At 33.1% G+C, this 24,710-nt stretch overlaps 1 protein-coding gene across 1 annotated transcript in view; it reads right to left on the bottom strand.

Moving 5' to 3' along the window:
- Positions 1-24,024, bottom strand: part of LOC123708829 (LIM domain transcription factor LMO4) — a 137,769-nt gene extending 113,745 nt beyond the window's left edge. Inside the window, exon 1 of the mRNA XM_045659746.1 lies at positions 23,916-24,024. The gene's annotated coding sequence lies outside the window, so the exon portion shown is untranslated. The remainder of the gene's footprint in view (positions 1-23,915) is intronic.
- Between the last annotated feature and the right edge of the window lie 686 nt (positions 24,025-24,710).

Genomic DNA, 24,710 nt, shown 5'->3' on the forward strand with positions numbered 1-24,710 from the left:
TTAACTGCCTTGCGCCATTACACCGGGTTACACCTACCATCTTAGTTGGTTGGACCAAATTGTCATCCTTCTTTGATGGACACGGATTTAGCGCGAACAAATGGTGAATTAAGTAAAAACTTCTTAAACGCATTGAAGCTATGTATTATTATTGTAAACTTCTAATTATTTACATAATTTTAAATTTAAAATTTTCTGACGTTTCGGGTGCGTGGTCACGGTGACACGGACGGTTTAAAAAGTGTTTTCTTAATGTGTAAAAGCTATGTTAAAAATCGGGACTAAAATATCGATAAAGAAGCCTATTAAATATCCATTATAGTATAATTTATTAGTATGTTTAATTTGTTTTAAGAATTTATATTTTAAATGGTGAATATTGGTCAACGACTGACCGTGACCAAACAAATATCATATAAATATATAAATTCTTAAAACAAATTAAACATACTAATAAATTATACTATAATGGATATTTAATAGGCTTCTTTATCGATATTTTAGTCCCGATTTTTACCTTCACCGTACCAACAAGTGTTACGCACAAAGAAAATTTTTATATACGAGGCTTACAGAGTCGGCCGTTTTAACACTAGAACCTGTTTTTTTTTTAAATCTTGATGGTGAAATTAAATACCCAGTTTATAACGTGTGCGTTTATTATTATGAAATTTTATTCAGATGACGTACAAAATGATTATATATTTATGTTTTTGTATTAAAGGTAACGAAGTGAATAAATAAATAAAATCATTTAAGGTTTGGCGTTTTTCAATAGAATAAACAATTATTAGATTTAAATATAAAATTAAGCATTATATAAATATTTGAATGATATGGTCTAAAAGTCAAAAGGAAGGACGGTTTACTGTTCGTCTAAACCGAAACCTCTGACTTCTCCTAAGGCAACAGTGGCTTTTTTTAATTGGAATCTCGCTGTAACTCCGAACAGCTCGGCTCGGGCTGTTTTGGCGAATGGACTTTTCCTGCGACTAGCTCAAGAATGTCTCCTACGAGACTTGGACCTCGGCTAAGGCCGCCACGGGGTCAATAGTACGTAGTAAAGGACCACTGTCCCCGGTGAAGTTGTTTTTTATTCTAGTTAGACTGTGATTTTGCTTGGCCTTAAATTTTAATTCTTTCTTAGCTATTGTTATTGGGAAAGGCCCAGTGGGTAAAAAAAGTTGTATATATCAGCTTTTCGGGGTATGACGTCATTCGCACACAGATGTGCTTTTAAAGCGACTTTAAACAAATAGTTACTTAGTATGATGATCTATTTAGACTTCCAAGCATCTGTGATAGTTTTTGTATGTGTATGTTTGTATGTTTATCAAGAATTTTAGCGAAAACTCTATAAAAAATATCATATACTGGTGATTCTCGACAGTGCTTTTTATCATTAATATCTAAAATCAGTTTTTGAGATATTCATACGTATATGGTACGTAATTGCTATGTATCACAATTTAACTTATTTGTTTTACAACCATAGAGCAATTTTCAATATTCTTAACCTTCATAGTAATAATAATAAATTAAAAATGGAAAGATTTTTCTTAATTATTTTTTATCAGTACATATTACAAAACTCATATAACATAATGAACCATATATTTAACGAAATCAGCTTCCATAATCCAGCCACTCCACGGCAAAATTCCATAGCGGCGTTGTTCCATTAACACAATTTTATGTTCACCATATTAAAATAATAAAAACTTATGCCTCTCTTAATTAAATAATTTAGCGGCGGGCTGAGCAGAGATATGTAAATTGTTTTAGGGGATAGATCAAACAACCCTTTTTTATGACTTTAATATGCGGTCTTCGGGCGGGAGGGGGTCGCGAGACGCGGGCGGGGGGGACGAGGTAAGTTATGAAATATTTAATAACGGCGCACACGATTCCATTTGAATTACTTTCGAGGAAATGACGATGTGCTAAGCTTTGGGTACACCGAGACTTACGACAGCCATTTGTTAATTAGTTAACATTTTCCGAAGCAGAATAAAAAAAGGGACAAACCATTTACATTGTTCTATTTATTTATTTTACAGAATAATACAATCTACATCATGTTATATAAATCATGTTTGCAATCACGGTGTTTGGCGTATTCGCTACAATGAAGATCATTGACAGGCTAACAGGCTCAAGTGGTTTTGACATATGCACTGAATGGCGAACGACAGAACCCCAAGGTCATTACTGAACTCATAACCTGGTGACAAGAGAAAACCTGGTAGACAAAGGCTGCGTTGGTTGAATGTAGTTGTCAAGGACCTTGAAACAATAGAGGTTCGAAATTGTAGCGATTGTGACGGTAAAATATAATTGAGGAGGCTAATGGCTGTATAGCGGTTCAAAGTCAAAATAACTTTTTTCATATAGCTAAACAAGTAGACTTATGAACGTCAGAATAGAAGTTAAATTGATAGACAATTTACATTTACAACCAGTTCGCAAGTCAACGGCGTAGAGCGGGTAAGAAGAACTGGCAAGGAACTTTCCGCCACTGTTTTTCATCGCTAACTTTTCTCTCAAGGATTAGGACCATTCATGATAATGATTATAAAATAATGGTATATTATGTGATAATAAACTGTATATGTCTAGAAGTGTAATGTTATCAGAATGTTAAAATAAATATAATATAACATTTTCATTTAAAGATGTTTGTTGTTTTGTTTTATAAATGTTTAAAGTCCTCAATAGTATTGTTTGTCAAGGTAATTATCAAGTATTATAAAGGACCTCATCCGCGATTGTAAGGAAGTCAATGCCATCATAACTATCACGGTCGTCATACTAAGAGTGCGACCACGAATGTCGTTTGTTATTTATTAAATATTGTAATTAGTGTGTGTTGTGAGTACCGAATCAATACTACACTTTTGATATAATTTTAAAAGAAGTAGAAGTCTAGACATATTAAAAATATCTTCGTTACCTAAGTGTAACCCACAGCCCTGTATCAATAATAAATATGTTAGAATAAATCATTTAAATAAGTATATTAATATTCTTATGCATGGTAATAACAAAATAAAAGTTTGATATAATATGATTGATTATAGAAGAATTATTTTGTATGAGATTTTTAAAGTATGAGGAACCAGCTGTCCACTGAAGTATTTTCGAACCAATTCAACTTAGGCTCCTTCAAGGAGAGAGCGTTCCGATTTTTAAAAGGCCTTCAAAAGGCTTTCAAATTTGAGTGTCTATGGGCGGCGTCACTTAATATCAGATAAGCCTTCTGCCCGTTTGCCTCCACATTAAAATTTGTACGAAACTATGGGATGCTGCAAGAAATCAAAAGTTATTTTATTTTAAAATTAATAAATTAGAAAAATTAAAATATCCTCCTACTACAGCTTTTAAATATAGACTTAATGTACCTACTACTTTTGAAAAAAAAATTAATCTATTAATAATTATTTGCGTGAAATATTATAATTAATATTAATTTTATAACGTAATAGTATATTTAATTAATGTGATATTTTATCCCTACAAATATTATAAGAATTGACTTATGACTCAATAAGTTTGTAACTTCTATTTAAAATTCCTTTTAAGACAATTTTGCACCACCATAACATTTTTGTAGAATGTAAATTGTATAATGTAGAATATGGATTCTTGCAAATAAATTATTATTATTACTAAGCGTTAAGAGTTTCAAAAAGTTACTCATTTCTTGTATATTCTTAGGTATAAAGTTAATTCAGCGGTTCAACATAACGGAGTAATAAAAATATATTTGAGATAAGGAAGTATCTTACAAAACGTTTCTCATACCATAAATGTCGGATAACATAACAAATTGAGTACAATGGCAACAATGACCACAAAAGGCGCGATTTCTTCAACGACTGCACTTATATAACTGATGACGTCAATTATAAACACAAGTAAAAAGTTATAAATAATAAAATGCAATGAATAATTCAAAAATGGAATTTTTTACACTTGCGCTCATTGTGAAACCGGTATAACGCAAGTCGCTTCAGTGTCTCAAATACCGAGGGAGTGTTTTAATTAATGTTCCTCGACAAATTGCGAAAAAACCCGCGTAATGACGTCACATGTGTAACGAGCCTGATTACGCTGACGACTTGTCGTCAAATAGCTCTTTTATACCGATGACTGGCGGAGTAAAGAGGCATGTACGGAGAATACGTGTTTTAATGACCTAATTATAATTTAATCTTAATTAAGGAATTAAATTTAAGTGAATACGTTTTGAGATCGCGTATTACGGGGTTGCTGTGGTAATGAATCTTCATTAAAGTTATGACATTTTTCGATAGAAATATTTTTGAGTGGGCCTTTGCTTTCTTGAAAGAACTTTATTTAGTTTTTGCAATAGAAATACCCCTGTCTGTGTTTTCAATACTTGATTAATGCGTCAATGTTGTCTTCTATTCTTGTTAAATCTATTCTTAGAGTACCTAACACCTACAATCTGCACTTACGACTCACTACGATGACCTTATACCCTGTAACCGCGCTAACGAAATTATTCCAGGTTCACCTAGGTCTTCAAGAAAGTCATTCCTTAGACTGGTGGAGAATCTTCTCTTTAAGTAAGAGGAGCATAAATTACTACAAAAAATGAATACGATCTTTACTCTTGTAATCGCGTTGCATTAAAACATAAGTCGGCCTGGACTCGTAAGCTCATTTTTGGATAATTTTTACGTACTTTTCAACTAAAAATCAAAATTTAATACATTTTAGACGCTTCAGCGCTCAGTCTCCCAAACGTCAAAAATCGTCATCCTTGCGGCATTCATATGTTAAAGAACATATTGGATTTTAACATACCCTTGATGTAATTTAGATTGTTATTTTTAACGTAAATTTATAATGTTGATCGAATATTGTTCAAGTCAATTTTGTACTAAAGCACGTATAACTCGCCTATAATAAGATTGTATCAGATATTAAACAAATCGGCGAGGTCAATCTCAATTGCCCAATGATCGATACTTCGCGAGATAATAAGGTTTTTTTATCTCTGGGAGTATGAGGGTTCCCACGCTCGGGATGCGGAGTCGAAATTTTTCGAATTAACTGACATATCTTTAAATAAAATGGCTGTAAAATAGTTAGATTTGTATCATCTTGACATGCCTCCAAGAGCGAATCCTTTCCCGGATCATCACCGATTTTTAACTGATGAAAAAGATTAATCAGTCACTCTCCTGCTACAATACAAACTTGTGTTGGACTCAGTGATGCCGTTTGATAACGACACATTTAGATATATTTATTTAGGAAGTAATGGATATAAGTTTTATGCAACTTATATTAAGTCTAGAACCCAACCAACAAACTAAACTAAATACAAATTCTTATTTTAATAATTATTTGCGTGGCTATAACTAAAATATCGCTATAAGATATATTATACCAAGATCAAAATTTTAAACTTCTTGATTGTATTTTAAATATCAAAATTTAAAAAAAGCTTTAGGGGGTTTTAATTGATATTTAGTTGAAGTTGATTCTAGGGGGAAAATTCACACAGTTAACATCACTGGTAAGACAATTCAAACATAACAAAGACTGTGGCGCGGATTATGGAATCCGATTATCCAATCCGCCCTTGGTTGACTCCAAAATGGTAGCCCATTACATAAAATAGTAAATAATACTCCAAACGAAGAAAATTAGGCCCGGGCCACACGCCATCGAGTTTCTAGTTTTCTCACAAGGATTTCCTTCACTGTACAAGCTGGTGTTAAATATACCACCAACGTGCGCAATTTACCAGCTTTAGGTCACCTACTTCCTAATGTGTGAGAGACGCTAAAACTACTAGGCCAGACTTTAAAATATATATGTATTATGAAATATTTCATAATCTACAGATTTAATATACAAAATACATGTAATTATTTGTCATATAGAATGCCCACACCTTCTTATTTATTCAGGCTAATGTCATATTTGTACATTGCGTTTGTTATATATTTGTATACTATTAATGTATAATGAAGTACCTGCTATATAAATAAATGCTAGTATATTTGCATTACAAATGTAAATGTTGGATAAAAGCTAAACTTTTTGCGATTATATTTTTAAATAATTATTTATTAATTATATTTTTACATTTGCAAATTTTAAAACATTCGATTAAACATTACACAACTAATTATAGTAAATAACTGACATCTGCAAGGAAGCCACATATTTGCAATGTTACTACTTGACACTAACTTTTATTAAATATAGTTTAATTACATTTTAATAGATTTGTTACTAATTATTTTTGAAGTGAAACTTCTACGCCGCCGATAGCTTTGGAAACAATTTACCGTCACATTTTTCGGTTACGCGTCACATTTTTCCTTAACGCGCCATATTTTTCTTGTCCCTACCACGGTTATATATATTATATATATAATAACGATAGCAATCAAATTAATAATTCTATTACAATGAAATTCTGTAATAATCTTAGTAGTAATAAGGCAAAATGAAATAATTGTATTACTTGTATTCATGTCTATGATAATAAAAGCCTTTTGTTGAACTTTATATAATTTAACTTTATTTTACCAATTTCTGTAAAGTTACATATAATAGATAATTTTTTGAAATGATGTGTCACTTCTTACGTGTTTACACACACACACACATTTTTTTTACACACACACTTAAGTAGGTAAGCCTTCTGTGCATGACTCATGTAATTTTTTTGGTTTAAAGACATGCCAGTTTCCTCTTGTTTGCCATCATCGTAAAAGCAAGTGTTAATAGCGCAGATAGAACAAAATATTCATTAGCCATGTAACGAATACACATCACATCTTTAAGCTACAAGGCCAATACTGTTCTTATTTTAACCCAAAAATACTTGTTATTTCTTCGTTACATTACGACTACACCGTGTAGATGGCGCTATTTCAAGTCCATATGTCAGTAGCATATAGGTCGTTAATGGTTTTGTTTTATTTGTAACCCAACATTTCTGAAGTTACTTAATATATATTCAGTAAAAAATTAGACGCGTAAACAAATGTAAACTATCATCTCACACTTGAAGCCAATATGAGCCCTTTTGTATTATAAGTTTATAAGTGTCATTTAGATTTATGAACTCTTAGATAATCCAAGTTTGTAATTGTTAGCGTCGTAATATCCCTTTTTAATCGCCCTTAATTTTGTGTTAGTTATAAGTTACCTACAATACTTACCCAGCTTCAAACAAAGAGTTTTATTTAAACGTCTCCATACAAAAACCACCAACGAGTCTAATTTAATTCGTGACTATAATTGTTTTGTTTCATATTTTAACTCAAGCATCTTATTCCGAGAAAGTTTGAAGTAATAAACATTTAACATCGATTCCATCAGCGCTGGGCGTGGATCGAAACAGCGCCGTGAAAATCATTCGGAGATAAATCGCTAATTCGTAATGGCTCATTGTTTGCGACCGTACAAAGGATCTTTGTGATGCACAATAGCTCATACTTAACTTGAAAGAAATAGCTAATTTCAGTTATTCAATGTTGTGTGAGCTTTCATTTTACCTTTTTACTTCTATCACAAAAACTCAAGGATAGTTTAATTAAATAAGTTATTTAAAATTTTTACTAACGATTCAAAACTTTATACATTTACTAACAATATGACTCATTAACCCTATAATTAGCTTTTACATTTTTATTAATACATCAAAGTTCCATATAACGACATTGAAGGAACTGAACATTTAATGGCGTTATAGTTATAGTTGTCGTTTAATGGCGTGAAGAAAAACGTATAGATAATCACTCTAGTCTAGTTTATATTTAACCCTCAGTAGATGTTTCTCTTTTTTTGTTATCCCTAGGGTTGCCTGGAAGAAATCCCTTGTTAGAAATAAAGCCGCCCGTTGCCTAATCACTTATGTAACCATATTTTATACATATGTTTAAGTTAACGAAGTATAAGTAAATAAACGAACATTAAACGATATGTCCTATACTAAAACGGAATCCTCGAATAGTACAACAATAGTTTGAAATGTAAATGCTTTGTAGAAATTATTATATCAAGCACCAGTAATATGTGAAATGGATGAGACTAGCCACGATACAGGGAATCCTAGTCCCCTGTCTTTTTGACTTACCACACTTTTATATTAAGTATAATAAAGTTAAGCAAAAAAAAAATATTAATCGAAATACGGATATTTAAATTAACCACTCAGCCTGATTACAATTTTTATTCTATGCGATCAAATTGAGGCCCTTCTTTATAACAGTAGCCGGTTTGAGCCTGTCTAGAAGCACATTCATTCACACATGATATATAAATAATAGTAAATGAGAATAATATCACTCTTAAATACAGTATTTACAATATTAAATTTCATTTTCAATTCCAAACTTATGACATTATTATATTAAGTCAACAACAGCAGTAAGAACACTTTTTGATTCGAGGCAAAAACTAGTGACTCTCAAACAAAGTCTGCAATAAAGTAAGAATTCTCAATACAAATGAAGCGGAATAACATTGTAAATATCCGCGAAGGTACAAGATAGCCAGCACAAATATAAGGGCGTGGACATATTGCATTGACTGCGCGTGGGCACCGAACATGGCGGCCTAACAACTTAATAAGCGGTTGCGCGTGATTTACGCGGGCCTGCGGCGCCGGCGCACTCGCCCCACCATATTTATACTAATTTATGACAGATAAACATCGATTATACTTAGTACTGCTCCGAGCCAATAAATACGACTTTTAAACTAAAAATAACTCGCGCGGCACTGCTCATTAGTGCGAATAAATCACGTAATTTTAATACGTGCTAATTACGTACGTAATAAATCTCTAAACGTATAACTATCGCAAATGGTACAAACATGGTATTGTATAGTGTCATAGGCCATGGACCCCACTCGGCGCGTGAGTCGAGTTATGGCTCTCGGAATGGCCACGGCACACTAACAATCGTGAATCGAAAATAACCGGAAAATTTCTTCAACTCGTCTAATGGCTTATTGTGTTTATTTTATTGTTATTATGGCGTGTCGTGTTGTCATTTAAAATTTAAGTGCCATTTAAATCCTGAAACGCTGGACGTTTCGACTTTCAAACAAATTTTCCCTTCGTATATACTTTACTGTTATTTCAACTTTGTGGCTATGAAATATTTGACATTCCTACTTAGATATAGAGCATCTTAAATGTCCATTGTCTTAGGTATTTGGTAATTAATAAGAAAATAACCCAGTGGCATTACAACCTTTTTAGGCCTGGCCCTCAGTTTTCTGTATCTATTTCATGATGAATATGTCAATCTAATAGACAAGTAAGTGTTCATCCACCTGTGCTTGACATATGCCGTCGACTTTTTGGGTCTAAGGCAAGCCGGTTTCCTGATGTTTTCGTTCACTGTTCGAGCGAATGTTAAATGATCATACATAGAAACTCCATTAATGCACTGCCGGGTATCAAACTTACGGCCTAAAGGATAAGAGTCGCACGCAAAAGCCAAAACTGCAATAACCAGAGATAGGTCTCAGTATTTGGAAACAAATATCAATGGTTTACAAAAGAAAAGAAAATAAAATGGCGATTCAGCTTGACTTCGATATGCACTGAGTAATAAAAAATAAAGTGGTAAAGATCTTGCAAACGGTACCTTTTGATTTAAAAATTGTTAATAAGTATTAATAATTTCATTATAATTTTACTGAGATACAAACCTGACCTTTTAAAAAAACGAAAACAAACACGTACGATAAAAAAAATAGTATGTACTTGCTTAATACCTGAAATGTAACTATTCCGCCATATAATATCATTGTTAGACATTCAATATTATTATGGGAACTTCGTTATATAAGTATTTACTCCCGCATACATTAGCACACTTTACCGGCACTAGTTCGTACTCGCTTTGAATTTAATTAACATATCCGCTGTACGGTTTGATTTATCTGTTATAATATATTAAATTAAATTCATATAGGTACCGCATCTTCGTTTTTCAGAAGAGGTGTCCGGATTAATAACACACGCAGGTTTACAACTAGGCGTTATTTAAGGCAGTTTTTGCCGCGCAACTTCGATACAACACGATACGATCTAGTCCTTAAAGAAAGGAGTGTACCAATTCTCAAAACGCCGGCAACGCACTTAATCTCATATGTTGCGCGCTGATATAAATAAATAAATTATCATTTTGCAATAAATGCAAAATCGTTCGTGCTAAGTTAATTTGAAAGTACGATCCTAATAGAATATAATGGGAATATAATAATAGGAGTATAATGAATCGATATATTTTAATGTAAATATTTTAACATTATATCGGAAAAATAAGTTATGGCTTTCAATCGCTCAAATATTGTAGATGAGTTCAAGTCAAAGATTTATATTTTTGTACGTGTACCGGACCGATTTAAATTCGATTCAACCATTAAAATGTTTATTATCGAATAACTAGCGGACCCGACAGACGTTGTCCTGTCTTAACTTTGAATATTGATTTCGAATTGGTATAATTAACTAAAAATGCTTTATGATATACAACATTCTTTGTTTGTTTTTCTCGCGCGTATATAAATAGTTTTGTTGGGTTTCCGATATGTGAACAGACGACATGTAACTGGTCATGTGAAAAACATAGATTTTCAGGATTAATGCCACAAACAATTAGCAACTGTAATTATTGTATATGTATTTTATCGAAACAATAACTCTAATCGAAGCATTTGTTTTAAACAATATTCATTTTTCTTACATCCTCTTTGACGATATTTTCCGTATGCATTCTGTCAATGCTATGTCAAACGCCAAAAAAGTTTGAATTGTAAAGGCGCTATGCACTGAAAAAAAATTGCCATCGTAACAAAAGTATTCTTAATTTTTCTAATTTTCCGCGCTATTTTCTTAATTTTTATAAGAACCTTCTCCTGACAATAACAAACACAACAAAAAAAGAATTAGCGAAAACAGTCCAGCCGTTCACGCGTGATGTAGTAACCAAGGGAAATAGGGATTCATATTTATATATATAGATGTAGGCAAAACAAATTCCCACCTTTGTGAAGCCGGGGCAAGCTTGCATAAAGCCGTTTGTATAAAATGTAATAATTGATTATAATGAACGAACAAACGTTAACAATAATTATAAATCTTGACTTGAAATGGTGAGTGCATTATCTCGGTAAGAATCGAGAACTCTTCGACAAAGGCTCTTCTCGACTAACGAGGTGATTCTGCAACCCGAGGGTCATTAACGGTCACTACAATGCGGTGATTATTTTATTATAAAAATATTGCTTTCATTATGGCAACTGTCGATTGCGCACGAAGCTTCCTTTAATTGAAGGAGGGGATTTAAATTTCGAATACACTACTTGCAAAAACGAGTTGATAAAATTTAAAGGCTATTCCTATACCTACCTGTACTAACATAGAACAGATGTCCAGTGGTTTTGTGTGTAAATAATTGTTCAGTAAGAAAACTAAGTTTCATTAATGAGCAACTCTCAATCCATTCATGGCAATTGAATTATGGCTGTGCATTAATACATTTTTTATTCTATGTTGAAATATTTCATAACCTATTTGTTTATAAAGAGCAGTGTTGGCCTAGTGGCTTTAGCGTGCGGCTCTCATCCCTGCCGTCGTAGGTTCGATCCCCGGCTGTGCACCAATGGATTTTCTTTCTATGTGCGCATTTAACATTTGGTCGAACGATGAAGGAAAACATCGTGAGGAAACCTGCTTGCCTTAGATCCAAAAAGTCGACGGTGTGTGTCAGGCACAGAAGGCTACTAGTTGCCTATTCAATTCACAAACGATGATAAAACATATACAGAAATCTGAGGCCCAGACCTAAAAGGTTGTAGCACCATTGATTTATTATATTTATTTTTATCTCTTATATCTGAGGCTTGTAAGGCAATCGGACTATTATTACTATAAGAATTATTAATAAAAAAGTTGTTTGGTAATTCAAAGAAAATCTTAATTTCTTCTTCAGTATAGAGCTCTGTTGATGTGTGTTTAAAATGTAATATTTACTCACAAAATAGTTTACATACGTAGTATATGGATAAATTTAAAAAAAGGACAAGATTTTAACTATACAAAATACGAAACATTTATTAAGTTTAATCCTTAATGTGATAAGTAAATTCTCGCCGATACAAGACCGTAAAGTAAAGTAGTCGATCATTGTGAATGTTCAACGACTGTGAGCACAGGCTTATTCCATGTTTCACCTCATGTGGAAATATTTGTGGAACACGAATCGAGGGAATGATATTTTTATTAAAATTATTGAGTGAGAAACGTTCAAATAAGACGTATTTCGACTCGCTGAACAGGATCGTTGGTGTTCTTAAGAACGTCGAGGTTTTTTTGTGCTCATCTTAGTAAAATTAATTTGTATTCATTTATTACACATTTGTCGACGATGTCCTTATTAAACATACACGAAGTTAGTACTGTTTGTTACAATAGTTACCTTAATAAAAAATGGTAACTATCGTAATAAATATATACTCCAACTTATCTATAGACCACGTATTATGTAGGCCGTATGTAGGCCGTTTGATTAACCTTAAAAATCCTCCCAGGGATTGTGAAAAAGTACAATAGCGTTTGAACCCTGATTTTACACCAATGCGTACTTTTGCGTTTTTAACACATGCAGTTATGGTGAAGAAAATCATTCTTAGAAAGCCAGCAAGTAGACCCTAATTCGACCACGTGTGTTGCCTGCTAAGAAAAATGTTTAATGACAAAGACACATAAATGTTTCTAACCTTAAATTAAATTATTCTAGCGCGCTCTCTTACTTCCTATTTTAGAGTACGCCGATTTATGCTATGCTTTTAATGAAGATCTACTTAACGGCATGTTTCATGTTTGGAATTCGTAAATTTGTGTTCGTAAAATACGTAAAAAGCGTCGTAGCTGTCATTTTCTTTCCCACTTGTACTCCGTACTTTTCCATCAAAACTCCTGTATGTTTTTTTTTTTTTTTATAAATAGGGGGCAAACAATTTTCAATTTCATTTTGACCGTCACTGTCATTCCATTGTGGACTCTTCCGTGTTACAATAAAACTTTTTTATTTCTGTATGTATTTTATATTAAGTAGTCTAGCGTAGTTTCAAGTTCTAAATTTTTAAAATGTTTATATTATTTATGTTTGAATTGTCGGGAAAAAACTGTTAATTTATAACTGAGTCCCTCCTCAACCCTACGGGTTACGGGATTTTATAAAATGCATAGAAATCTAAGCGTCCTTCCCATATATAAATTTAAAACTTTACTGTTTGTATACAGATGTCTACCAAGCACCCAATAAACCAAATTATCTTGTAATAAAACTATAATTTAACAACAACTATGTAATTTGAAGGAATATATTCAACAATATATTTGTTACGACTACACAAGCGTGTTATTATGGCTATCAGACGGCCGTTTCGATAATTCATAATGTATGTTAATTATGGTGCCTTCTCGGCCCCAGGACACCCCTGGCAAGATTAGTATCTACGAAAATACGTGCTGCATTCATTAGATATGTTTCCTACACTATGGCTGTGCTTTATAAAATGGTAATAATCATTTGAAAGACCCAAATGAATCACTTCCGAAGATAGGTATTTACCGTTTCCTGTAGTTCGTTCTGGAAAAAATACTAAATAATAGGATAAAATATGTTTATGTATGAGGTCACCGGTAATATCTACCTTGCCCCAACTTAAATCTTAATTTTAGTTGAGCCCTACGGCCCAGCAGTTTACTCCAAAGGGACCAAAATAATAATTGTATGAGTGAACCAGATGCAAGGACAACAACGGGACCTTTCACAATTCGTACATTTCTACTGTACATTGTACATTACCACTATACGCCAGCACTATATTCTCCGTTGTGTCCTTAGGAGGCAGGCAACTTCTCCACATAGTGCCGATACACCCCAAAAAAGGACTCAACATAATGTAATTAGCTACGCAATTTGCAAGACTGTCTTTGCACGTAATCAATACAATAATCGCTCATCTTTACAATTAATTGTGTGTGTGTGAAAGACAATTACACAGTCATCATCAAATATACATATATGTATTATTTTTACAGTACCCTCGTTTTAAAAGCAATTTTGTTGGTTATCTTTGTTGAAACTTTGTTAATTTAAAGAAGATAGAAGCTTCCCTGTCACAGGTCTGACTTACTAGGGAGGCTTCAATCTGAATTCTATTGTACATAGCTAAACAAATTAAGAATTTTGAATTGTTTTCTTAAAGATTGAATTACCACAGAAATACCTATAAGCTTGTTGCTTATTCCTACCGCACACATTCAAACGGTAACACCGGACGTTCGTTATATAAAAAATACACATATGAATATGATATTTATCAATTAGGTGGAAGCAATTGAGCGGCCGCAATTAGGCAAGAGAGGCAGCAGGTACTCCGATTCGAAAATTCGCAGTGCGCACAAACCATTCGCTCACAACACTTTTGTGTGTTTTTCACGGCTTCAACGAGTGCGATACTGAAAAGCCTCAGGCTCCTAATTAGACTGAAGTCGGACGTGCCAATTAATTCAAGTTTCAGTCGGAAACTTTGCTGCATCAATTAATTTTCATAGTTAATTAGCAAGCAGGCGGACAAAACCGCGTCTGCGAAAGAAAGGCTAACGATGCCTGCCCGGGGCTGCACAATGCACCAATTACATCAGCTTTGTTGCATACAACTGCTCTATCGCAGCCCACAGATTCAATACGATGCTCCCTAACCTATGGAAACGTTTTGAGGACTATACAAGATTTGGCCATTGGCTACACTAGTACTTTTTGCTGGCTTATAAATATGTTCTATTATCTTAAACCTTAAATTGATGTTACTTTTAGAATTCGAATTTGAAACATATAATTTTACAATTAATGTATCATATAGCGTTTGATCTTGAAGTATCAAAAGTTTGCGTAAAATAAAACGGTACGGTGTCTATGGTTTAGAAGTGACAGACTGTTACAGCAGCCCTGGACACCCATTTTAGCCGCGTTACCAGCCTTCGAGGGAGGTGTCTATATTATAAATAGTAGAGATGGTTGCCGGCTACACTAGCTAGGTAAAGAAAATACATTGTAAAGTACTGTGACGAATCAGGGTGGTACAAATGAAACCTGGAATCTTTCCGTTTGGTCGGTGATGAAACGAGAAAGCAAGGTTACAAGAACACGCTCCATGTTTATATATGTACTGTTGTTTTTATTTAGTTTAAATTAGATAATTTTTAATGACTACGTAATTAATAGTTTTGGAAGCGAAATAAATATTAATACACTGAAAATATTTAGTATAGTATTGTCTTTGGTTAAAATAGCTTTTACATATTGAAAGAAAACAATTGTTTAACCGGATTAAAGCTATTTGTATTATTATAAACTTATATTTATTTTTCATAATTTTAAATTTTCCGATGTTTCGCGTGCTTTACAGCGTGCGTGGTCACGGTGACTGAAGACAAAAGGTGTTGAATGTCAAAAGTATCACAGATGTAGAGAAAGTTGTGTTATCTGTATTTAAATACGAAACGAAAAGTCGAAAAATTTAAAATTATGTAAAATAATTATAAGTTTATAATAATACAAATAGCTTTAATCCGGTTAAACAATTGTTTTATTTCAATATTTAGTATTCTGTATGAATCTGTGGTACATCACTACGGGATGTCGGCATTCAGCAATAACTCAACAAATAAAATTGTAACCCCTGCTTAATATAACGCAAAATTGACAGACAGTAAAATATTTTATTCGCGTAATAATTTCATTTTGAAGAAAAACAATGAGCCTTGGGCGCGGTATCATTCGAGTGAGTTAATCTGTTAAACACAGAATTTGGAGAATAAACTTTTGTTATTACTCATAAATTCGAATATAACAGAACAGTAATTACGTAATATAATAAGTTATTTATATCATTGCATAGTTTATTGATATGTTATCGGATTGTTTCAGTTCGAGAATAAAAATAAATTTCATTTTTTTATATGAAATTAGTATAGTATTACTTATTATGCAGCAGTGGACCGTGCGTTTGAGCCTCGGCCATGTACTTAAGGTTTAAAGAAAAACACTGCAAAGCCACCGGAGAATCATTCAAATATTACGATGTGTTTCTCAAACAAAAACTCACATACTCAGAGTGTATGCAGCATATAACATAAAAATATAGAATAAAAATATCTTAGCCCTTTGCTTGTATATCTATTCGTGATCTAGATTCTAATAGCCTTCTGTGCCTGACAGATGACGTAGTTTTGGTCTAAGCCCGGTTTCCTTATGATCTTTTCCTTAACTATATGATAAAGATGTTAAATATGCACATAGGCATACAGTCCATTGGTCTTAGGGATTGCAGTTGCACGCTAAAGCCACTAAGATAACACAAAAAATACACTTAAAAATTGTGTATTCTGTGACTTTGTAACTAATAAGGTTATTAGCAAGGTTTTAACTAAATCAATTGTACAACAGTAGCTATAACTACTATTGAAACTATATAAAACCTCAAAACACTGAATAAAACTCGTTTATGAAGATGATTGTAGAAAAGTACATAAAAATGGTAACACATTTCTAATTCAACAGGAAGGTGCACCGCGAAGCGACCCCGTTCGCTTTGTTTTCCCGCGCAATGTCATTAGTGGAAAAATCTCGATATTTTCGCAGGCATCGATTATTTTTAATGGTCCCGGTGCCATGGGCATCCCGCTTACAAGAACCAAACATTTTTCAATATTTAGAATACTTTAAATATTTAGAGTTTTCGTTAACGAACACATTTTTTCCTAATTTTAGAAAAGTCAATACATTATTTTTGTGTTATTTCATACTTAATAATATATGGATAATAAAATAAAATGCAAATCATTTTAGTTTCAGTATTCTGCTTAATATTTCATTGCATCAAACTGAATTTAGAATACTTATTAACTTTATTTAAATTATTTGAGATTCAATTACCAAACCCGTGTTCGTTGACGCAATTTTTTAAAGTTCAGTAACAATATCTATAACAAAAACTTTTTTATTAATCTTTATAATACACTGGCCGTGACCCACGATTTCACTTGTTTCTTTGGTCGTGGTGTCCTGATAGATAATCTATATTCACACAGACAGACAATGCACAAATAATATAAAATTGTCAGTATTTAACCTCGATTAGCCGCGAGTCTTATCCTCAGAGTAGCTTAAAGTGGTTGTGCCAAATGTTAGGTAAAAGAAATCTTTGACAATAGAGTAAATCCTAAGCAGATTTAATTAATTACAAAGAACCATTTCGATCACGACAAATTTCTAACAAAAAAACATCATGTTCGGTCCATTCGTTTAGGCAAACAGATACAAATATGTCTAACTCATAACACTTTTTGCGTCGAGGCTTAATTCGACCAAATAAATAAGTAGTATTTTTCTGTCTATATAATTCAGGCTGGCACAACAGCATTGCGCAGTATGGTCTATACTCTATAGTCTATGGTCAAGGGTGTTGCATTACCGATTCTAGGCTTGGACTGGAAAAAACCCTACGACAAACTGAAGCATATTTAAGACTCATAGTTAAAATAATTTTTTGAAATGTAAAAAAGATTTGTTGGAGAGACCGGGGTCGGTCTGAGGTCATTAAGGAATCATTAAACGCTAACGACAACCCTTGTGTCCGATGGCGCGCCATTTCATTCTAATCACGGCTCGCTAAACTCAACTCTTTTATGTATAAAAATCTAAAAATATTTTCATATATACAGTAAATAAACAAAACACAGTGTACTTCTCTTTTGACATTTTTTACTTCATTCTTGTGGCTCTCAAATTACTATCGAGATGTCGTAATCTCTTCTCGTTCTAAACAATTGTTCTACTGACTTGACTCAATCTCGGAAGTTTCTAGCCACTATTCGCCTTCCATGTTTGATTATTTCATTAAACAATATACTTTATTTGACGGTGATAAATAATTAATTAAAATAAAAAAAAAATTAAAGCCAAATAAGGAAGCATAGGGCTCCGAATGCTCGTTTATATCTTCACTTAATAACATATGTTAACTTATTATAAACTCAATGCCGTTGAATGACTGAAAATTTCACTTCAAAAGCTTTCTTAGTTTTAATGACGAGTGAAAAAAAAGTAACTTTCACAATCACTTGTAATCCGAGTCGGGAATTCGGGCTATCAAGTATTATAAATTATAATTAAGTTGAATTTAATGTTGGTTATTTGCATAATCTCACCGACTTTTATTTAATTAATTTTTATTAAGTAAGCAGTCAAAAGATAAACAATTCTATATTTAAATTAAATTTGCAAAAACGTAACCAAATAAATTAAAACTTAAGATTTTAAAGCCATGGTTTTATTTAACCCAGACCGGATGTGGTTTTTTGGAATCAATTAAGTATATGTGCGAATTTTCCTTTATTTATAACTATAATAAAGGTTTTTATTTCTTTTACAGTAAATGTACCTAATTTATTATTTAAAAATTATAATAGTGACGCTATATTTATAACTATAATAAAGGTATTTATTTCTTTTACAGTGAATGTACCTAATTTATTACTTAAAAATTATGACAGTGAAGCTATTATTAGTATGAGGGAAATTATTTTGTGAAAATGTTCTAATCTTCATAGTCGTAAATTTTATTAACATACTTAATCAATACCGGTCAAACCGTCAGTACAGCCAGGCGTAAAATTAAACTCATTTAAGTTATCCTATCTATTGATGAAAGCCTTTTATCTATTATTGGCGTCCCGAGAAAAACTTTTCATTATGTTTACCAACAAATTAGCATGTAAGCAAAATAAGTTTTATAAATTAAATTACTAATAACTACTAACCTCTTTATTCCGGTTAAGTTAGTTAAAAGGACCGGGATTACAGTGTTGTGACAATTGTGTGAAATCCTTTCACCTCAATAAGATAATAGTAACTAGATAGTAGTGTTGGCATAATGGTATCACCGTGCGACTCTGAGAGTCCCTAAAACTTCGAATCCCGGTGAACTTTCTGTCTAAGTGCAATTTTAACACTCGCTCATACAGTGAAGGAAAACATCGCGTGGAAACTGGCATAGACCGAAGTCGACGGAGTCGAGCACATGAATACTTCACTATTAGAAAAAAAAATGTGTGTGTGTGTCAGCTACGACGCACGATTGGAGTTTACTCCTTACGAACGATAATTATGATATATATGGAATAGAAAAAAAGGGTAAATGAACGCATCTGCATCTGTAATTATTCGGATTATTTATATTACTTCAATAAAGCGTATTACATAGAGTATGTTACAAAACAATATAAATAATAATAATTACAATAATAATTGTGTTCAATTTATACAAATCCAATTTTAGAGAGAGAATGAGATGGAATCATTCTTTTACACGTTCAATCCTACACATATGTTTGTCTCTTTCTACGTAACGCCTCAACTTTTCGTGTTACACTTGATTTTACTCCTCATAAAATTGCCGTACCGGGCCTTATAACTCAAATCGTTTCTTAAGGAGTAAACTCCAAAAAACAAATGATACGAAATACACACAGAAATCTAAGTCCCAGAACTAAAACCTTAAAAGCTTTGCCAAACTATCATTTTCCTCAGCAATCACCAAAGCATTGTATCACGTGTTCATCGAAAACGACGTTTATATGACACCGATTTACACAAGAGTGTAAAGATATAGCAGATAGTTAGAATGGAAAGAGTGGTAACAAAGTCGCGTGGCGCGGGTTGTCGCGGCAAGCAAATGAAGCGCCACGCTCACTGCTAACTACGAGCGTTTCGATCGCTTGAAACTCGCTGAAAATCTTTTTATTTGCAACTTATACATTCCGACTTGATCTTAAAAACTGTGTAGCATTTTTGGTAAAAATTGCATTTGGTTTTTTATGAAGATGCTGCTGCTGCTGCTGCTAACTAAACCAATCGGCCGTGTTGGACGCCTAAACGAGCGTTTCGATCGCTTGAAACTCGCTGAAAATCTTTTTATTTGCAACTTATACATTCCGACTTGATCTTAAAAACTTTGTAGCTTTTTTGTTAAAAATTGCATTTGGTTTTTTATGAAGATTTGTGTTGGTGATACTTGCTTTAGGAAGCTGAGATTTATATAGATTATTTATTATTCAAGTAACGAAACAATAATGTTTTAAAATTGCAATAGTTAGTAGGTAGCAGAAATTTATCCTTTTTAAAGTAGATAAACAAAACTCACGTTAAATCAAAAGAATGGCAAACATAGAATAATTATAAATTGTTCAGTGTACTAAATACTGATAAAACCGCTCCATAACCGCACGTCTGTGGCATCATTTAGCATCATTTGCGGGACTTTTATCCCTCATCTAGTTTTAATGTGCCCGGGAATCCTTTCGTATTCACTTGTTAGGTGCAGTTCTCTGCAAAATCAGGTAGAATATCGTGTTTTAGTTTTCCATTTCTAATGACTTGTATTGTTCTTGTAATCGTGTTCGACATCTCGTTCATTTTCTATGCTTAAACCATTTTAAATGAATTGTTTAGAATTCCATTCAACGTTTATAATTTCAGAGCTTTTATTAACGTCCTACTACAGTTTGATACATTCTTAATATTAAGGCATCTTAAGGACTGTGAATCAAGGAAGTGTTTGTGTGACTCCACTTATTCATATGTGAGCGAAAACGTTTTATTTTGTGTAGCTCGTAATAATGTTTAAAGAACTTTATTTCTCATAACAAAAAATGTATTTTTATTTACATGAAAAACTTAATATATACGAACGATATACACGTCTAGTAATCTACTAGGTTCATTCTGTTATGAATCTTTGATGCCCCTTTGAACTGATTAAGCGTGCTAATAATACGAATTTTAGACAGTAATTTATTAAATAATTGCACACCCTCAATAGACTTCTAGAAATAATTTGGCAAGATTAGCAAACTCGCTCGACGAGTATTGCGTGTAGTTGTGTTTGATTTTCTGGAATGATAAGCTACTATGGAGAGAGTTATTGAAAATTTGTTTAATTAAGATACATGTGCTATATACATATAGTTGTTTCTGTGAGGGAAGCACAGATAATAAAAAGTCTTTCGAAAGTCTGCGGCGACACCAATTTGCACGACGTCATATCCGGAATCGCGCTAACAATGTGTTTCCGGTCCTTAAGACTATATGCACCTTCTAGACTTTTGCCACTGGTGCTGTACGGTTCCTGCGTTATCGGGTGGTTTAATAATAGAGGATTTTAGTTTTACACCATTATTAAACACTCGCGTACAACAATATAAGCAAAATAATAAAATGTTAATTGGTATGTAACGAATGAATGCAATGTAACAGTTGAAGAAAGTTCCTACGTCTGGCTATACTCTCGGGGCGTAACTCGACGATTTAGGAAATCATCACGCTTATAACTAAGAAAGCCTGAGTGAGCAAAATGCACAGCCTTGGCTCGTAGAGATGCCTTTCCGCCAACTGTATAATTAAACAGTTCAATAAACATTACATCATCCACTAATCGACAATGATGCTCGAAATGTAAATAAAATGACATTACTCATGCAGACTTACAGAAAGTATGACACCGGTTAATCACTTCAGTGAGGTTGTGGGCTTGCCCCAAGCCGTGATAACGCTAGATTTGTTTCGTTTGGTATTCACGGATTTTCAATTCTCAATAGGAACTATCCAAAGTTTTTAATCGCGCACCAAATATGTTTATTTTAGGCTCATTTCGCATATGGACAAAATATTTAGGCCGTATAAAAGTAAATTAAAATCAAAAGGTCTCAGATTTCTGAATCTGTTTCATGATCATTAGTCAATCTAATAGACAAGTACGTGTCGTCGACGTACAACAACCTCCTGTGCCTGACAAACGCTATCGACCGTGTCTAAGACAAGCCGATGTTTTCCTTCACCGATGGAGCCCATTGGTGCACAGCCGGGGATAGAACCTACGACCTGAGGGATGAGAGTCGCTCACTAAAGCCACTAAGGCCATCACTTCACACTTCTCGTTTTGGCTGTACCTATACATAAGCATAAACAATGCACTTCAGGCATATTTCACAAGCCCCGCAACATTACTGTCACTCGCAAGTGTTAGATGGGATCATACTGCGTGCATGTTTAAACGTAACATTAAAATGGTAATGCTAGCCGTAATTATACTAAATTATCAAGTGAACTTAGTTAAATTTATTACTACATGTGAAGGATCTTTTTGTATTTTTAATGTCTGGGAACATTACATACGTGTTACCTACGTACGCACAAAGGAAGCTTTTAGAAATGATAGGAGTGGACGTTTATTTATTATCATTAATGTTTAATATTTATTCATGCTGTCTTAGTATATTCACGTAAATTACATCCTTTTACGTACTTAGAACGTAAATATATTTAAATGTCAAAGTATGAATGTGAAATTTTTAACTAAATAATATAATCTGTATTTGAGGAGTTAACCAGTTTTTAGATATTATTCGTTACATATAATAAAAAATCACTATTTTTTTAAATATATCACGTTTACAGCTTAAGTTTCTTAAAATTTCATTTTCACTTAAACACAGGTGTTCGTTTATCGATAAGTTGTAGGTACAAAAATGATATTGTATTCCGTACAAAGATGTCAGTTCAAACTATGGAGCCTATAAACAAGATATAATTCGACATGCATTTCCCGTGTGCATCAATTTGCATCAGATCGGTATTTGGTGAGCACTAAGTGTGTCACGCTCGCTCTAATCCGCGTAACGAGCGGCTTCGTTATCGCAAACTCATTATACGATAATATCGTTGTGCGGTTTTCTATTGAATTTAAATGGTCTTCGTAAAACTGCTAAATGTTTAGAAATTCAATGATTTTTAATAAAAATAATTATGGAACAGTGAAAAAAAAACTTTTAGTGAGTAAAACGTGTTTCTATAATATAACTACAACATTTTGATATATACATCAATGTATGTTTCAAAATGTTGATGTCGTAAAATTGTGATAGTAAAAATCACGTTATTATATAAAATATATTGGATACCTATAAAAGGAATTTACAACTCAAAAAATTGGCACGAAAATTGTCCGGACCACGACAATTTTATTGATAAAATAAATCATATCTTAACTTGATAAAAAATTGATGTTGTTAATCCTGCGCAATTCCTAAAGGTATCCTAATTTTGAATGCAATATATTCAAATTAAAAGTAATACTTGTAATTACAATTATTAGGCAGGTGTCCTAATATCGTTTATAATAATAAATAAACATATTAGGAATGATCCTTATATAATATGAAAACATTTAAAACCACTTCATCGGCAAAAGTAAACAAAACGGAATTTCAAAGGCCATTATTAGAACCGAATGGGAAAGCGATCACCACAATTGCCATAAAAAGATCGTCGAGCCAATAAAACCTCTACAGAGTCAGCAATGACTTCAGCGGGGGTGAGTTGGGCGGGCGGGGGAAATAACACGGTTTGGGCGGGAGGACATTTTTATCCCGCGCTTGGAAAAACTGCAATAGATTGGAATAGATGACGATTGATTTGTGGAATTGGAATTCGATTTGTGATACATGTTTGAAGTGATTTATTTTTTACTGTGTTTTGCCAAGGATTTTGCTTAAAGTGTTTACAATTCTATTACGAAGTATGTACTACGCCATTTAAGGTAAATATTGAGCGTTTTATTACCATCGTACTTAGTCCTAGATCATTAATTCTTAACGTAATGAAATTATCTTTATGAAAAAATCTGGTCCTTGAAAACTGTTGACGTCGTAAACATAAATTTTGAAATTTTCCACATTATAAAGACGGAATTATATATTAACTACTTACGTAGCGTGTGTGGGTGGCTGTGCAAGATTTTGGTACTGTCTTATAGTCTTAACCACAAAATCACCTGATTTAAAACTACTTTGTATCGACGTCTTTTCGAAGTTACTCAAACAATCGGGCGCGTAACGAGCACCGGAGGCCGCGTCACTTCAGCGACTGAGAGACATCACAACGAACGCTAACTACACGGCGCCGGTGGGCGAACTTTTCAACGGCCACGCCCACCCCACGCCCACTCGCGAATACGCCCACCTGAATTAATAAAGGTGGCAAACACCGCTGGACAAGCGGACAATAAAGCATTGTCCTATGTCCAAAATAGTTTCAATTAGAATCGAGGACATGGTATAAAAGCCTCAACATCTCATTCACAACAAAATTACATACACATGCGTCATTAATAAAACCACAGATTAATATTTGACTTGACAAAAGCTATGTGAAAATCAAATTTCTCTCTCGCATACATCAAGTCTAGAATAAAAGTGGGTTTCAATAAGACACGTCGATATGAATACTGTTTCTATTTATATAAACAACTTTTTATTGTCTTGTCTTTTGTTAAAATAGCTTTTACACATTAAGAAAAACACTTTTTGAACTGATTAAAGCTATGTATTATTATTAAAACTTATAGTTATTTACATAATTCTAAAGTCACCGTGACCACGCACGCTGAAAAGCACGCGAAACGTCGGAAAAAAATTAAAATTTAGAATAATTAAAATAACTATAAGTTTTAATAATAATACATAGCTTTAATCCGTTCAAAAAGTGTTTTTCTTAACTTTTTAT

This window comes from Pieris brassicae, chromosome 4 (genome assembly GCF_905147105.1).
Source record: "Pieris brassicae chromosome 4, ilPieBrab1.1, whole genome shotgun sequence".
In the NCBI taxonomy this organism is placed as follows: domain Eukaryota; kingdom Metazoa; phylum Arthropoda; class Insecta; order Lepidoptera; family Pieridae; genus Pieris; species Pieris brassicae.